This window comes from Ptiloglossa arizonensis, chromosome 12, assembly GCF_051014685.1.
Source record: "Ptiloglossa arizonensis isolate GNS036 chromosome 12, iyPtiAriz1_principal, whole genome shotgun sequence".
NCBI lineage: Eukaryota > Metazoa > Arthropoda > Insecta > Hymenoptera > Colletidae > Ptiloglossa > Ptiloglossa arizonensis.
Genome location: NC_135059.1, coordinates 2895483 through 2909775, shown reverse-complemented (window position 1 = coordinate 2909775; position 14293 = coordinate 2895483). Strand labels below are relative to the sequence as shown.

The 14293-nt window shown below is 39.5% G+C and overlaps 2 protein-coding genes across 4 annotated transcripts in view; one reads left to right on the top strand and one right to left on the bottom strand.

The window, feature by feature from the left end:
* The window catches only part of LOC143153346 (uncharacterized), a 280260-nt gene that overhangs the window by 177033 nt on the left and 88934 nt on the right, over nt 1-14293 (top strand). The window contains exon 7 of one of the 2 annotated variants that reach the window (XM_076324423.1): nt 519-581. The exons of the other annotated variant lie outside the window; for it this stretch is intronic. The gene's annotated coding sequence lies outside the window, so the exon portion shown is untranslated. The remainder of the gene's footprint in view (nt 1-518; nt 582-14293) is intronic. 2 annotated transcript variants of the gene reach the window in all.
* Nucleotides 1-14293, bottom strand: part of LOC143153347 (uncharacterized) — a 171901-nt gene that overhangs the window by 123124 nt on the left and 34484 nt on the right. The gene's annotated exons all lie outside the window — the stretch shown is intronic.

Genomic DNA, 14293 nt, shown 5'->3' with positions numbered 1-14293 from the left:
TCAACAACTCTGAACATCTTTTGATAATAGGTCATTGAGAGCATATTAAAATATTTTTTTAGTAAGTAAAAAAAGTTATTATTTCATCTAGAAAAACTATATGAACCATCCTATCTCCTATGAAAGATTTTTGTTCATCAAAATGATGTGGAATAAGACTTGTAATATTAAAATCCACGAGCCATTTATTTTTCTTTAACATTTCCAACATAATTTCTTTGTTTTGGGAATTTAATATACGCAATACTCTACAATAAAAAAAATATATATGATTAAATAATGTATCTATTATGATATTACAATTTATAATTTATAAATTATGATTTTAATCTATACAAGAAAACATATACGATTAAATAATATATTACGATATAATTGAAGCTTTAAGATTTTATAATTGAAGCAATTCATAATTTACAAGTTTGAGGTATCTCCGTGTAAATTTTGCTCGATGATTCCTATATATTAACTGTTCATATACATTGTTTCTTTTATAAGAAACGGAGCTTTGTTTTCAGAAACAAAGGAAGAAGTTACGTGCCCCACCGAGTCGGACGTTCTAATCAGCCCTCGTGAGGCATGTGAGTAAGAAATGTGACTCGCGGTGTTCACATTCCACGAGAAAGGGGAATGTGGACAATGTGGATTAATTTTTGCTTAAGCACAGGCCTTACAAAGTCCGAGTGAAACGTTTGACGCGCACCGTCCACATTCCCTTTACACGTGCATCATACTTCCCTTAACCTTAAGCTCATCTTCTCGTATAGGATGTCCCAATCATCACCGGTCGATTTACTTTTTGAATAAAACTCAAACGGTTTAAGTAATCTCGATATTTTTATTTTATTTAAAATTACAAACTTGGGAGTTAATAATGGTATAAGAAATCTTTCAAATGGTCGCCTCGACGGTTTTTACAGACCACCGATTTTATCCCAAAATTTTTCACGACGTTTTCGCGCAAACTCGAATCAATTTCACCAATGACACGTTCGATATTGTGTTTCGGCTTTGGAATTTTTTCTGGATTGTTGGCATAAACCTTACCTTTGACACGACCCCAAAGAAAAACATCACCTATTCGAGAAATTACGCGTTGCGGAAATTTTGTTTGTAAAAGTATCATTGTTTCATTCTCTGTATTACAAGGAGCATCATCTTGCTGAAATTAAATATCAGCCAAGTTAAGACCTTCCCATTGATACCAGAAATAGTCAGTCAACATGTCGCGATATCGTTTCTCATTCACAGTAACCATTTCGCTACCATAATTTTTGAAGAAAAATAGTCAAATCGCGCCTTTTGACCAAAAATGGCACCAAACAGACTCGCTTTGGATGCATTATCAATTGTTCAACCTGTCATGGATATTCCGAGCTCCATATGCGACAATTTTGTTTATTTACAGTGCTTTTCGCCTGCGTATGATTTCCAGGGAAATGATTACAATATCAATCGATGATCGAATAATCGTAGTTCCTCGTATAATGTTCAAAAATCACGATCGTCGATTATCAATACACGAAGCAAATCTAGAGAATGAGATATCGTAGAATAAAATTCACGCCTTCCTTTCACTTGCATAATTTTACATATTTCAGAAATGACGATAAACTATCCGATTTCCTTTATACATCCACTAATAAAGAACCATTGACTTTAAAATACGGTCCCCTTGAAATCGAGGAAGATTTATTCGAAGGATTTTTGTTCATCGAAATTATGTGGAATAAGGCTTGTAATATTAAAATCTACGAGCCATTTATTTTTTTTCAACATTTCCAATATAATTTCTTTGTTTTGGGAATGTAATATACGCAATACTCTGCAATAAAAAAATATATATGATTAAATAATGTATCGAATGCTCCAGAAGGTACGCAAACAGTGACGAGGATGACTCCCGATCCTAATAAGAAATTTTCTCAGTACTCGTGACACTACACCGCGGAAACTTTGTCGAGAATGTAATCTCGCTTCGCTGATTGCTATATTATTTCGTGCAGTCGGCGGAATGAGCAATTTTCTTTGAATTGTTTAAGGCACCGATCCTCCATCGATCAAAGTCCAGACCGATTGTCCACGGTAAGCGGCTCGAAACGAATGCCAATTTAACCGTCGCGTGCGAAACCACAATTCTTCGTAGCGACTGACTGACGATTGAACAATTACAGTCGCGGAACCGTTGCCTCGTGTATGCAAAGCAGCGATTAAAAATAAATTCTCGATGCGGTCGGATTTTCACCGCGCGCTGTTTCGCTCGAAATGCATCGTCGCCCCGTTGCGTTTGATTCGCGCGACTATTCGACGAGCGAGGGACGATACAAAAGAGAGAGAAAAAAAAAAAACAAAAAAAAAAAAACAAACGAAATAAAAAATATTCGAATCTGCGACAACGAGTTTTTCTAGACTCCCGGGGGTAGTGGAGTGGAAGAAACCCGAATCTCATGAATACACCGGTCCCGTATAAAAATTGAAACTGATACATTTGGACGCGCTGTCATTGTAGTTCAGCGTGAAGTATCCGCAATGCCGATAGAATCCAATAATATGCAATTTCAAGTTTGAAAGTGACTCCGTCCCGTCGAATCGATACCATACGGCATCGCAAAATCGTCAAGTTCCCGAGGCAAAAACCGACGAAACGGCAAAGGTGTTCCGAACGGATGAGAGACCAATGGCAAGTTCGATAATCAATTTTTATCCCCCACCAGTTTTGTAATTTCGTTACGCCTTCCCGTCACGGAAGTTTCAGGTCCGATGCGTCGGACGAACGTCGCTTTACGTACCTCGGCCGGCTTGTATAGTGGAAATTACGTTGCTTCCTTTTAAGGACGTAATGCAGCGTAACACTTCGGAAAAATCGTTTCACTCTTTTTCTCTCTTTACAGTCTAGGGTCCTGGGAATACGCTCCTACGGGATTTTATTAAAATCCGTAGAAATAACGGAGTTACAAACGTTCTACCGTGCACGTGTCTAATGTACTGTTAGCTTACTAATCAGATCGGAGACGAAACGGTCGAATTGTTATTGAATATTTTAACAGCTACCATTTTAGCGAAAATAGTACTTACTAAAGGTATAACATAGTGTGTTCAGAACGCTCTAAATATCGAGCAATAAATGCATTTTTACATTGGATTATCGAAATAAATAGTATTTATTTAAAATATTATACTTACTTAATATTACGAGTACTACATTGTATACTAATTTAAATTATTATATTAATAATAGTAGGTGAAAACACTTATAGCGATATGAAATTTATCTTGCAATCTCGTACGAAACATTTATACAATTTTGCAAAAATTGTGCAAGTGACGTTTTAAACTTTCGAAAAAATACTTCGAGTAATCGTTGCTTCGTAAAATTCCAAAATATTCAACTTTTTCTCAATCTTCTCCCTACGTTGCCTCGTTAACTTCGGAACCAGTCTTCTTTCCATCGTTTCGAAATAGTTTTACCTCGAGAGGTTTCCAATTCGAAGAACGAACAATCGGTTGATTCGAGGGACGAAAAAATTGTTCGCGAACAGACAAACGACAACACGCTCATTTCTCGGGCGCGCTTACCAGATTGATAGCGAGCACGATGCAGCGAATATATTTGTTCCCTGCAGGCTTTGGGAAGTACCCGATTCGAATATCGATATTCTCGATACACGACTTCTACGCTCGGCATATGCCCGAACGACCACGATAACGACGACGTCCAGGTCTTGGCCACGTGCCTGAATCTTTCGGGAATATTCTCGAGTAAACGAAATGCGCACGACTAGAAATGAATAGGAATCGACGGGATTTTTGTTAAAAAGAGGACGCAGATTGCCTCCGCGCCGTCGTTGGGAGGTTAGGTTTTCCCGACGTGAAAAAACTTCGGTTAATACGACGCCAATGAATGAAGCGTAAGTTAAATATTTTACGTAATGTATAGTAACGCGTGGAATGCATGGAGTCAATGAAGAGCACTTTGGACGTACTCTCTGAATAAATATTGTGCGTTATTTTGATGTGGATTTTTAACGGGAATCGGGTGCGTTGTGTCTATACAAAGATAAATGGAGGATACTTTACGAAGAATTAAACATTACGCCAGAGTAAACTGTTCGTTTCGAATATTGGAACATTTATTATCAAATACTTGACAGGAGAATAGAGTAATCAGAAATAAGGTAGACGTACAATTTTTATTTTGCTTCTAAACTATCGAAAGAACAACGAAGTTTTTTAAATAAAGACTCTATAGTTTCTGGATTTAAATAATTTTAGATCCAATTAATTCGATATTATTCTTCGTGATTATTTGAATAACGTATCGAGAAACGAACAATTACGATTACTTGCTTCGTTTGAATAGACACGACAAAATGAAAGCGATGAGAATATGTTAGAATGTCGGTAATAAATGTGTCAAACAGAGAAATATAAGACAAATAAATCTGTAAGAGTGTTGAGATAAGCGAAACTTACATTTCAACGAAGGAATATAAGATTTCAGCGCCATAAGCTACCGTTTATGAAGCGTGAGGGAATGACGTACTTCTACGTCACCCACAGTTTGACGGCAGTCCATGAAAGACGCACTTTTACGTCTCTGGCACATAATGTGTTGCAATAAAAGAAGTCATTATTTTTGAAGTACAATATTAAACGGTTAACGGCATCTATCGATCTACCCAGGATTTTACAGTTGACGTTTATACACAATTGTAACTTATTCTTTTCTAACTGCAACATTTTTTAATCGATAATTTTGCTTACATTTATAAATATGTTTACTAACATTTCCTAGCATTGTTGGCAATTAGTGCCTCAAGATCTACTAATAAAACAACTGGTCGGTACCGAGACAAAAATTGTTCGTTTTTTACGAACTACATTTGTATCATTGCGAAATACTGATCTGTATTATTAAATTTCCAAACACAAATTTTCTTCCTATTATCAAGTACCATTTGCGCTACAAATCGCACTTTAAAAAGTTGTATTTTATCGACTCTTGCCCAAGCTACGACATTGTTACAACCATGAATTACAAAATTTCTGATTCTGCAAATTATTAATCCGTATTATTAAAATTTCGAAAACAAAGTTTCCTCCTTTCGATATATAGAATTTACGCTACAAATTGCTTTTTAAAGATTGTATTTTACCGACTCTTGCCCAAGCTATGACAATGTTACATCCATGAATTACAAAATTTCTGATTCTGCAAATTATTAACCTATATTATTAAATTTCTAAACACAAATTTTCTCTCTATTATCAAGTACCATTTACGTTACAAATCGCTCTTTAAAAAGTTGTATTTTACCAACTCTTGCCCAAGCTACAACATTGTTACATCCATGAATTAAAAAATTTCTGATTCTGCAAATTATTAATCCCTATTATTAAATTTCTAAACACAAATTTTCTCTCTATTATCAAGTACCATTTACGTTACAAATCGTTCTTTAAAAAGTTGTATTTTACCAACTCTTGCCCAAGCTACAACATTCTTACACCCATGAATTAAAAAATTTCTGATTCTGCAAATTATCAATCCGTATTATTAAAATTTCAAAAACAAAGTTTCCTGCTTTCGATATGCTACAATTTTCGCTTTTTAAAGATTGTATTTTACCGACTCTTGCCCAAGCTGCAACATTCTTACACCCATGAATTAAAAAATTTCTGATTCTGCAAATTATCAATCCGTATTATTAAAATGTCAAAAACAAAGTTTCCTCCTTTCGATACGTAGAATTCACGCTACAAATTCCTATTTAAAAATTATATTTTACCGTTTCTAAGTCTTGATAACTTAAGAAATAATTGACCCGCCCCGATGGACATATCTCCGCTTATAGAAACTCTAAAAAGAAAAGAAAATCGACAAAAGAGAAAAGAAAAAAAAACACAACCCTCTCGAATGGTTAATCGCGGCGCAATAAAATGCGCGGGACTATCGAGTTCTTGTAACTAAATCGCTATTTCGCTCCGACCGTGTCCCCCGCTCCACGGCATCGCGTCGGCCGCGTCGGCCGCGTCGAGCGGATCACCGACGTTGAATCGACGGAGCAATTTATACCAGCGCGATACCCCTAAAGGGACCGTGCGACGCAAAGGGTTGCAGCATGTATTTTGATCGAGCGGAGCTGATCGACTCGTCGAACCGGTCAACCGAACGGTATCGAGCTCCGGCGTCGCGGAACGTAACACGGGAGAATATTGCTTCCGGACGGAAGCTGCCGCGACGGTCTCGAGATAAGAACGCGCTAATGAATTCCGTGCCGCCGATACGGCCGAGCTTCGTGCATATTTTAATATTAATTTCGCGTGGTTCCATCCCACTCGTCCCACCGGTTTCGTACATCCCTCCTTTATACGTGTGTACACCTGTATGGACGTGTACGTACGTCGCACGAGCGTGGCGTCGATAGTGTGACGACTCTCACGGCCTATCATCTCAGACCACCCGGAACAGTACCCAGCATAGTGCCACCCGATTCCCATGGTCAAATTCGACGAACGATAAGACTTACTCCGAAAACTAACCGTGCGAAACCTTTGGCTCATGCTTCGCATGGCACCATCGAACATTCCTCAAGACGACACTATGTAAATATTAGGTGGACCGGAATGTAATGTCGTTTCTGCGCATGTCACTATTTGATTGTCATTTGTCAGCTCATTGTGTACATTAAAGTCGTAGCAAAGACATTCTGAGGTTATAGTGACTTGTTTAGTTGTAAATAATTAAATTTAAAATTTTTCTTTACAATTTTGGGTGAAATGGCCAGCCAAATACCAGAAGAGGTACATATCCGGCATTGCATGCTTTTTGAGTTTCGCAAGGGTAGTAACGCAACAGTTGCTACCAAAAACATTTGCGATGTTTATCCAAATGCATTAGACGTTCGTAAATGCCAAAGGTGGTTTTCCAAGTTCAAATCCGGTAATTTTGATCTTTCCGACTCGTATCGATCAGGAAGACCAACAACGTTAGACAATGACGTGTTAAGTGCGGAAGTGGAAGCAAATCCGTGTCAGACAATCGAGGAATTGTCAAACAGTCTTAACCAACCTTGGTCGACCATCCAAGAACATTTGCAGCAGATTGGGAAAGTAAGCAGAGCAGGTGTTTGGGTCCCGCATAATCTGTCCGAAGAGAACAAGGCTAACCGATCCACCACATGCAACTTATAGTATTGCTTCAACGGCACAATACAGAAGCGTTTTTTGATCGCTTGATCACCGGAGATGAAAAGTGGGTTCTTTATGATAATCCAAAACGCAAAAGGCAGTGGCTCTCTCCAAATGAATCGCCACAAAGTACTGCTAAGCCAGGTTTACACCCCAAAAAGGCCCTTTTGTGTGTTTGGTGGAGTATTCGCGGCGTTGTTCATTTTGAAGTGCTGAAACCTGGACAGACTGTGAATGCAGACCTTTACTGTGAACAATTAGATCGTGTAAATAAATCTTTAATTGAAAAGTGGCCAGCGATTGTCAACAGAAAAGGCGTTATTCTGCAACACGATAATGCAAGACCGCACTGCGCAAGACGAACCTTGGCAAAAATTAATGAATTGGGGTGGGAGGTACTGCCTCACCCACCATACTCGCCCGATGTTGCACCATCGGATTTCCATTTATTCCGATCGCTTCAACACTTTCTAAGTGGCAAAAGATTTGCAAATTTGGATGATATTCAAAATGCCATCTCTGTATATTTTGCTCAAAAACCAATTGATTTTTATCGATCCGGCATTGAAAATTTGCACACTAGATGGCAAAAGGTTGTTGATAATGAGGGTGATTATATCATTGATTAAAAATAAAAACTCGTTAAAAATTTATGTTTGAATTTAATGTAAGGAAACGACATTACTTTCCGGTCCCCCTAATATATAAACCCTCCAAGCTCTCGAATAAACCAGTCTGCATTTTGAAGCCTACCCGTTGCCACGTCGTTACGCTGTTCATTTTTTAAACCACTGTTTCCCGATTCCGAGTAATTTCAAGTGAAAGTTCTTAGTTCGGATTCAGTGATCGCCGCGACTCTCACCAATCCTCACTATTTTTAATTTCTACGAGTTAGGATTCGAGTGCGACTCGAATCCTTCACTAATAAGTGACAGTTCGGAGTTTGCCCCGTCACAATAGCGTAACCTTTCGGGCAGACCGAACGCCGCACAGGACCGCGCACAAAGGGGCGACCAACAACGGCGGTGTCCTTCTCGCGAGGAACGCTGATCAAAGCAACAAGAAGGCCCCCGTAGTTGCGGAGGAGCGATATCGAGACAAGCACGATGAATCGTAATACGGGAATTTCGCTTCCGGCGAGACGCGTGCGTGGTACGCGTGCGCGGCCGTGACACACCATTGTGAAAAGAATACGATGCGACGCCACATTGCCAAAGGGCCATCGGGATTGGTTCTGCTGGAATTGTCATCAAGGGATTCGCCCTGTGGCGCTAAATGTTTCCACCTGGCTGATTTCTAGCCCCGGTCCCCATTCTGACCGTATCGTTCTCTCTTCTTCTCGGCCCTGCTCTCTTTGAACCGCGCGCGTTATTGCTGTACCCCTCCCCCCCTTGTTCTCGTCCCCTTGTTCTTTCACTCATCCTCCTTCCACGGTGCTGCGTTATCAACCACTCCGTGAACCACCGACGCTGCGATTTCTGAGCTCCCATCGTACGCTCCCTCCCTCGAACGAGGGATGAAGAGTGCGTGTGTGCGTGCAACGCGGGTCCTTTGAGGTCTTCTGTTTTTTTTTTTTTTTTTTTTTTTTTATTATCGGTCTTCGATAAATTATAGAAACCGTCTCGCGACGCAGGATGATTTTTAATTACGCGAAGCGCAGAGGGGATACGTTATCGATGCGGTGGACGTCTAAGCCTTTGTGTCTGTGCCGCGCGACGTCTCCATGTTAACGATGAAGATATAGAAGCAACGACGCCCGAGGTATTCACTCGTTTCGTTAGCCACGAAACTCACTGTCCTTGTAAAAGCTAAATTTTCTTTTCGGAGACATTGGGTTTCTTAGTAATATTTTTCAGAAAATATATTTCAACGTACGAATGTGGATATGATTCAACCGTGATTCTTACGTTCGGCTCGATTTTCTTATCACGAGTCTCACGTGGTATTATAGGCGAAAGGGTTTTGGAAGATTCTGGTTGAATAAAATACTACGTGTTCGATATGTGCTAGTATCATAGTTTATTGGTGGCAGTGTACACTCGCATCGTTTTTCCAGTTGTACCAAGTCCAGCGTCTGATATTTTTATTAAAAATAAAAATTCTAATTCTCCTAATTGTTGCGACTATATATCCTCTAGCAAGTTTCCCTTTCCACTCTAAAATTTCTCTCGCTTTCGCCTATTTCTTGCGCCCTTAGCACCCTTCCTATGACAGTTTTCAGAGCCCTCTGGAAATCCTTGGTTCATGACAACCGTAATTAACTATTAAGGCAACGATGAGAAAGCTACATACCCATGTTTGAAGGAAAGTTTGGAAAATGATGCTTCCTAAAAAATCATTTTCGCCTGTCAAAATCATATTTCGTCATAAACCGTGCTGGCCTTTTGCACGGCAGATGTTTGTAAAGCTGTACGACAACAAAAAGAAAATCATTTTAATTAATTGACAACAATCATAATGTTCATATAGTTCCAAACTTTATTGTATATGTGAATTAACAGAGTATAATTTTATCAAATATATAACAGAAAAGACTGTAATAAATTATGAACTATTTTGTTTTAAATTCAATCATAACACAAAATCAAAAGTGGATAAAATTAAGTCGACGCTATAAATATTTACTAAATTATATAATTATTACTTGGTATTGTAACTTCTTGCATTTATGACCACTTGTAATCTTCATGGTACACTTTCTAAAAGTTTTTCCAAATAAGCTTTGTCTATTCGTTCACCACCTAAACGAGACCTAAGCCAATAATCAGGCACATATATGTAGAACAATGAAATTGTTATAATTTTATATACTGAATAAATGCTTTCGATATATAAGAAGATATTATATGCTGAAACTTTCAAATGTACACACCTCGTCACAATGAAACAAAGTATATTTAAAGATTCTTGTTATATCCTCTCAATTTTATCCACGAAAGTATTTTCCATTATTCTTTGACAAAGAAATTCATAAATATCTTTCTCCAGTTTCTTTCTCCTTATAATATTACAAGAAGATAACCACTGGATAGAATATTTCCCGCTTTCGATCAATTAAACCCTAACAAACAAATGCATGAAATTACCCATTGGACTTCAACTTCAGCACCAGCTATATTTCATCAATCTGCAGGATAATACAACGTATCGCCTCGTAGCGCGAATCGGAGTTCTAAATTCGCGCTAGTCGCGGTGTCACGGGCATCGACGACTCGTAGCAATTGATCTCTTTCAATCTCGACGAGGCATCCTGGCAATTGTACGATTGCCACGCGTTTCCCGGTGAAATTCGCGCGGCTGATAATTTCGTAGGATCGAAGTCAGTCAAATTTCTCAATGAAAGTTCTCCACTGTGTCTGGCTCGCATTGTGTCGGTTGCGTGTTCGCGTTCCAACTTTCGGTCCCTCTCCGCCTATTCCCACCCCGTTCCTTCCAAACAGGCGACGAGAGTTAATTAATTATCGCGCTAGCTACCGCCACCCGACGGTGTCGCTTCATCGGGATCACCGACGCGTGTCGAGGACACGCCTCGCGTACCCGTGGACGATCGCGCGGCCAAAACGAGCACGGATGCGATTCCGTTTACGCCCGTGACTCGAATCGAACGACGACGACGACAACGACGAGCTGTGCACACCACCGTGCGTAATTACGCTCCGGTCGATCATTTAGTTTCGTCGGCGGTTCCAACCGATCGGTGCACACGCGTGAAATTCGTTTTCGATCGCGACGCGAACCAAAATTGCAGACCAGTCGGGGCGAATGAGAATTAAGTCGGTTCAGAAACGCGGCTCGAAGAGAGAAATACTTAACTACGATATTTTCGACGATCCTCGACTAACGATATTTTCGTACCGAAAATAAAAGATCAACGACCGAAAACGGTTCGAACGAAAATTCGAATTCGAATCATCGTCGTAACGAGTAAATAAAAATCGAATCGAGAAACGAACGCGAACAAATCGCTATTACGGTGATTTCGTTCGTTGTTTTCGACTCGAATCGAATTTTTCTGTAGCGTGCTCAAGCGCCGAGAGGGTAGTTTGCTTTGAAATAGATAAAAATTAAGGAATTTTTGAGAATTTTTTTCTTAAAAGAAACTGTATGTATTGTAAGGACGAGTTTTGCGCGAGCGAAAGGAACAGAGAATATACGCGAGCACAGGGAATATATTATTATAACAGAGGAATAGGTATACTACTATATTATAGGTATACTATATTTTCCTCTACAATATCGGTAATATTTTCCTACAAACTGTGTAGACTATACGAAAATTATATGTCATGTGCAACTATCTAAGAACTACATCAGAAAAGGAATAAAAATGACAAAATAACATTTCAATTTTCTTTGAAATATTTCTTCGGTAACGTTCTAGCGAGCGTATTTATATATATTGAATAGTTGTATGAATTTTTGCGAGTTTGTATATGTATGTATAATGTAGCAGATCGACATGCCTTCCAGGGAATATTATGTCGTCTCGTTGACACAATTACATTGATCGTAGTCATCAGAAATGCGAAAAGAAATCGTACGATTAAATTAGAAAAGCTGCTGTATCGTTGAAGTATTTGCTACGAGAAAAATATCGAGAATCGTTGAAACGACGATGTCTCGACGTGAAATTTCACTTTTTATCCACAAATATGATTGATTTCTTTTTAATATAGCAACAGATTTTAACCAACATTTCCGAGATTCCAGTAACGAAGGGATATTTTCCGAATTTACGTGCAAAATTCCAAATCGATCGAAACACTAGTTTTCGAAATGTTCTGTCGGAACACCGTTCCGAGAAAAATACATTTGAAGTTTTCAACTTGATGTGGTCGCGCCTCGGTGGAGTTACGTTGGTTGTGGTATTGCCACTGCATAAAGTTAACCACAGTTTACTCTCTCTATTTTCTGGAACTCGTGTGTTCCTTCGTTTGTCTACCACACTGGTAGATATAGTTTCGTTCAAAGGAGTTGTAATACAATGTTCGTACAACGTTATTTTCGGAGCCACGTCGCGCATTGTTTCCACTTTGCATGATTTTTGTAAAATATCCTCGTCACTGTATGCAAATGCAAATGAGAACAAAAATCGATTATTTTTAGACAAAAAACTAGAATACACCCTTAAAGGGGAAGAAGTATACATTGGGCCCAAAATTGAGGGTTATTTGCTATTTTATTTTACTCAGGAAGAACGACTTGTATACACAGTATACCTTGTATTATACAAAGTGATTTAATAAAATAGAGTAACTGCACTTAATTCCGTCTACCAAAATTCAAACGATTTTCTGTTAAACGATATTAATATTATTCTACTTTCCTAAACGTGTTTAGTGACTAGAGCAGTTCGTTCCAACAAATTTTACTACTTTGTTCTAAGTCTAGATTAATCTAGAATAATTTTTCAATCATTGACAAACTGACCACTCAAAACAGTAATAATTGTTTTCTCTGTCTTGTTTCATTTTCTTAAAACAACTGGAGGAAAATTTTCAAAATTTCCTGCCGATCGTGATTGATTCAGAAGACATCTTCTACCTACTATATAACAACCCATCTGTAACAACTAAAAGACTCCTTCTACCTACAACGTATTCCTAATTCAAGTCGATCGATCGAGTAACTTTCGATAAGGGAAAAGTAATTTTCTCGTCTCGAGGAACATTATAAATTTTCAATATTTACGGTGCACCAAGAGTTCGTTTCAAAGTCCCAGGGTATCGTCAATTACTCGCAATTTTACGGCAACATTTTCGAGGCAACGTGCTCGAGTCTTTAAGAAAACGCGGACAAAGAAGAATCCATTTTTTAATTTTTTTTTTAATCTAAAATTGCCCGACTGGTCACCTTTGGAAATTTTGTTCACCCGGTCCGACCGATTCCGTTCAAGTGTCCCGTGGAGAATGAAACGACGGTCTGGGGTTACGGATCTCCGACGAGGGTTTCGGTATTTAATACCGAGGGAAGTTTCGAATGCCACTTTTACCCGCGAATTAACGAGGGACAAACTTCCCCGAAGAATACCGTATCGAAACGCGCGTTAATTAACGAGTGGAGATCCGTCGAAAGCGGCCTGGCCCGATGCGGTACGTTCGAGGCGTGTTTCGTTTTAAATTCATTTCGACGAGTGGCGCCTCTCACCCTCTCGACCCTCTCCCCGGCCGTGTCCACGAAATACGATGTATTTAATGTTAGACAGAAAGTTGAGCGGTGTCGTGGCGTCAGCTGTGTTGCTTCGAAACGGGTAACGAGGGAACAGATTGCGGGCTTAATTAACACCCTCTCCCGCCCCACTCGCCCCGGGTAACTCGAAAAGTGCGAATTATGCAAGAAGTACGGAAAAGTGGCGGCAACTTCTTTTCCTCCGGAGGAGTTCCTTATTACATCCTTCCGCTGCTTTATCAAGAATTTAAACTTCCATTCTGCAAATATTCGGGCGGATGCGCGATCCCGTGATACACGGTGCCACTTCGTGCCGGAGCGAGGGAAGAATAAATAATGCGTCGATGATACGAGGAACCCCCGTCGAACGAGGATCCTGTTCGTGGAACCGAGGGCCTTCTAGAAAAATTTCGTTCCACGAAGCAATCCGATCGATCTTCTTCGGTCACGACGACGTTGCTTTCACGTTCCATCAATACTGCACCGGTTCTAGTCGGACTAAAGATTTTCAAACATTATCAAATATTCGCAAACACTCGCAAACATTTCCAAACATTCCCGAACAAGCGACAGGGTTCCAAGACCCGTCAATTTTTTATTATCCGTGGTGCTCGAACATTTTCAAATTCGGTTGAATTTAATCGGACCTCCTTCCTCGTAAACAACGAAGGGGAACTCGATCAATGGCGATAGGAATGCGAGCAACGATGAAACGGACCAATAAATTCTACCAAAGATACGAAGAAGTTCGGAAATTCGAGAAAATTGCACGACAAAAGCGACGGGAACAATTTTAAACAACCAGCTAGCTTCTTCCGTTAATTCGGTGAGCTCGGAATAGTTTACCTCGGATTAAGCTCGTTTTGAACTCTCGAGGAAGCTTTCATTATCGGGAAGCTCGAGTATTTTTAAACTCGGTTTCGGCCGGCGATAA